This window comes from Priapulus caudatus, unplaced genomic scaffold (genome assembly GCF_000485595.1).
Source record: "Priapulus caudatus unplaced genomic scaffold, Priapulus_caudatus-5.0.1 Scaffold1852, whole genome shotgun sequence".
NCBI lineage: Eukaryota > Metazoa > Priapulida > Priapulimorpha > Priapulimorphida > Priapulidae > Priapulus > Priapulus caudatus.
The window spans coordinates 45,091-49,432 of NW_014578913.1; positions in this window are offsets into that span (position 1 = coordinate 45,091).

Genomic DNA, 4,342 nt, shown 5'->3' on the forward strand with positions numbered 1-4,342 from the left:
TAAAATAAAGTGTATGTTGGGTAAGCCGCAGTAACAAGTGTGAGTATTTTTTTTTTGTAAATTAATCTGGTTCATGGCTTATGCAGGCCTGCTGCCCTATGGATCTGCTATGGAGTATGGATGCCCTCTACTGTTGTTCAAGGTGTTGAACAACAGTAGAGGGCGTCCATAGGCTGCAGCACTGAATAAGCTCAAACGAAATTAATTAAAAATAGCTCACACTGTTAATGGACACTTACAAAACATACACTTGTATTCATGTTACCAATGAACTACAGATCTCAATGCTCTATGCTCCGCGTCGAACTTTGCAGCTACTATGCTGTGCGAATTTCATGCAAAGTGTTGAACACATTTCATACACACAAAATCACAGGCGGTCCGCCTTGCCGGGCTACGCCACCTGGAGGAATGTCACGAGTACACAACAGACCAATCTTTACTTCTAATGCTTTTGCTAAATTATGCAAGCTGTGCGCCGGAATTTCAGCCCAAAAAATGCCAAAAAAAAAGCCTTTTCTAGAGACGAATAGATGCAACTGTTTTACTACGTCTTACTGTTGTACACCTCCTTCACCACCTAAAGCCCACCCTTGTATTTTAGTTTTTTATTCCCGATAGATGCGCGCGATGAGCTATCCATAACTCGTATGTTGCCACTTTTTCTAAAACCTGCAAAATCTAATCAGTCTAAGTTAGCCCATTTCTGACCTATCCTGAAAATTTAATTAATTAATTGGATCCGGATCACCACCAAAATCTAATCAGTCTAAGTTAGCCCATTTCTGACCTATCCTGAAAATTTCATGACAATCCGTCCATAACATTTTCAGTTAGGCTGTACACAAAGAAACCCACAAACCCGCAAACAAACAGTCAAACACACGCCGGTGAAAACATAACCTCCTGCCAACTCCTTGGCGGAGGTAATAATGTTATCTTGTTTAAAATGTAGACTTTCCTCGACAGTGTTGATAGCATGGTTGAACTGAATCGCGTCTAGCCTTTTATCGGCTAACTTGCATTAATAGATGGCATTTTGATGAAATCGTTTAAATTATAATCATTTGGATTGAATGATGAATTTGACGGAAATCGATTGGATGGAAATCAATGAATCGATGGAATTTGTGCTAGAGATGTTTCACGGAGTTTTACCCAGCATGCAGTGGGAACCGCCACTTGCTCTCTCTTCCTTCTACACGTTAGCGTTTCTCGCGTTGCTAAGTTACGGGTTGATGTACTTGGGTCCATTGGGAGTTGTGTAAATGTTTAGCGAGTCATACTTGCCGCGCGATATGCACTAGTTTTTTTCCGTGTGTAACAGGGTATTGTACGCACATGAGGTGGAGGTGGGCGTGACGCAATGGGTATGGTTGGGTATAATAACAAAATAAAGGTTACGGTAGATCGGATCCCTTGTTATTCGTTTATATCTTGTGCTGCTTCAACATTTCTCGTACGTCAAAAATGTGCAAGATGCAACGAACAGAGAGAAATTATGCTTTTTTCCGCAATTTGTCGGTACATTAAAACAAGTGAGCAGCCGGATACGATGACGTCATCATACCGATCGTTAAACTGCTTTCCGCTTTTTCAGTTTGCTTCAATTTTTTCAGAACGTTTTTATGTCAGAACATTTCCAAAGTGGCCAACCGTGACTGGCAATGTGATTGGTCAGCAAAGCCACGTGACACTTCAGGTTAGGGGTGGCGCGGTCGAAGTGGATCATTACATTTGCGTTAGTGTTTTTTTGTTTCATAAAAAACGTCGTTTTTGCGACTTTTCGCGGGAATTCTGAACGTTTGACGGCGAGTGCCAAAGCTCATCGGAATGCTAGTAAAGCCGGTGTCACTGTTAGTTAAGTTAATTATATATAGTTATATAGATATTATAATATATATTTGTGCGTGTGCTGTGGTGCTATTTATATATATATTATATTTATTTACCGCCGATCCTCAAAGCGACTAAAGCAGATACGTTCAAATTTTTTATCACCGTGAGTTCACACAGCAGCGCGTTCTTCACCGACGAAGACGAAATTGTCGTCTCCGTTCCGGCCAACGGTATGGTGCCAGCCGAGTGCAAAGGCCGGCGACGGTGGCCGCCGCCCGGGGGCAAATCCCAAGTCGCGCGATTTTATGGCCGGCTGACGGCTAGTGCATGGATGGGTGACAATTCGAGGCCGCGGGGGGGGGGGCAGTGGTAGTAAGTAGTGGGTTGAAAGAAGGGATAAGGGTGACGTACGAGGATCGATGCTTTGGTGACTGGATGTTAACATCGCGATGTTTAATCTCTTTTTCTCTCTCTTCTCTTTCTTCTCTCTTTCCTTTTCTCCTTCTCCTTCTTCTTCATCTCTTCTCTCTCTCTCTCTCTCTCTCTCTCTCTCTGTTATCTTTCTCTTTATCTCTCCTTCTCTCTCTATCTCTCTATGCTTCCCTTTTTTTCCTCTGTTATCTATATTTCTAGTCTCTTACCCCTTTCTCTCTTCTGTTCTTCTCTGCTCTGTCTGCTCTCTCATTCTCTTTTCTCTGCTGCTCCCATTTTTTCTTCTGCCCTCTCGTTATCTATTTTTCTTTCTCTCCCTTTTCCTTCTTTCTCTCTCTCTCTCTTTCTCTCTTCCCTCTGTATGCGCTCTGTATGGATGGTTTATGCGCTCGCTGTATAAATGCACAGAGCAGCTGTCGTGCGTTTCCGTGCCGCGCGCGCGCCTGCCCAGTGTTGTATGGTATTTGTTATGGCTGTAGATGTGCCTATTCATGATGTGAATTTTGCACAGTGACGTTTTTTTGCAAAAAGTGCTGCGCTGTTGCTCTGATCATGTCGTGTGTGCTGTGTACTTTAGCTGTGTATCTTACATTATGCTGGTTATACTCATTATCTACTGTTGGGCTGCCTGGCATTGCTGCTTTTCTTGTGTGTTGCTTGTGCTGCTTGTGTTGCTGCTTGTCGCTACCCATATTAGTAGTACTTACTGTGCCGTGCTGCAGCTGCTTTGTTGGCTGTGTGCTCGTTCATTTAGCGTACTAGCTGCGATGCTGTGCTGCTACTGGCCTATGTATGCCTTGACTTATCTGCTATTCTACGATACTTACTGTTAGGCTGCCTGCTCGTGATGGATGATTGCTCGGTTGGCGCTGCTACATTTAGTAGTAGTTTAGCTGCTTATGCTTGCTGATGCTGCCTGCTGTCTGCTGCTTATGCTGGCTGTGCTTATGCTGATGCCTTACTGTGTGCTACCACTGTTAGTAGTAGTACTGCTGCTGTTGCTGCTGCTACCACTGTTAGTAGTAGTACTGCTGCTGTTGCTGCTGCTACCACTATTAGTAGTAGTACTGCTGCTGATGTTGCTGTTTCAGCCGTTGTGTAGCTAGCGGGGCACGTGACTTACCTGTGATTTGAGGCATCACCTGCTCTAGTGAGCTCACTAGAGACAGCAGGACTACAGCCAGTAAGCCAGTCATCGTGCTGCCACCTCTGAAACAAATAGAACAGCTAACTTAGTCTAAGACAATTGACCTGACATCACGTGGCAATATACGGTCAACAGTACAAGTGCAGATTCTACCAAGTAATAACGTAGAACAGCCAGATAGAACAGATAGAACAGATAGAACAGATAGAACAGACTGACAGATAGACAGATAGACAGATAGAACAGATAGAACAGACTGACAGATAGACAGATAAAACAGACAGACACATAGAGAGATAGACAGACAGACAGATAGAACAGACAGACAGATCGACAGATAGAACAGACAGACAGATAGACAAATAGAACAAATAGAACAGTCAGACAGATAGACAGATAAACAAATTGAACAGCTAGAACAGTCAGACAGATAGACAGATAGACAGATAGAACATATAGACAGATAAACAGATTAAACAGATAGACCAGACAGACAGATAGACAGATAGACAGTCAGACAGATAGACATAGATATAGTGAGAGGGGAGTGAAAACAATAGATTCCGTTTTTATATATCATTTCCCCTTCTAAGACCCTCCTCCTCCCGCTGTACCACAATACAATGGCTCGGCTTCCTCCTCCTCATCCTCCTCCTCCTCCTCCTCCTCCTCCTCCCGCAGTACCACCAAACAATGGCTTGGCCTCCTCCTCCTCCTCCTCCTCCTCCTCTTCCTCCTCCTCCCCCTCTTCCTTCTCCTTTCTTTCCCACAGCCCCACCACACAATGGCTCCTCCTCCTCCCGCCCTCCTCCTCCTCCTCCTCCTCCTCCTCCTCCTTTTCCTCTCCTTCCCGCAGCACTTCCACACAATGGCTCGGCCTCCTCCTCCTCCTCCTCCTCCTCCTCCTCCTTCCCCTCCCGCAGT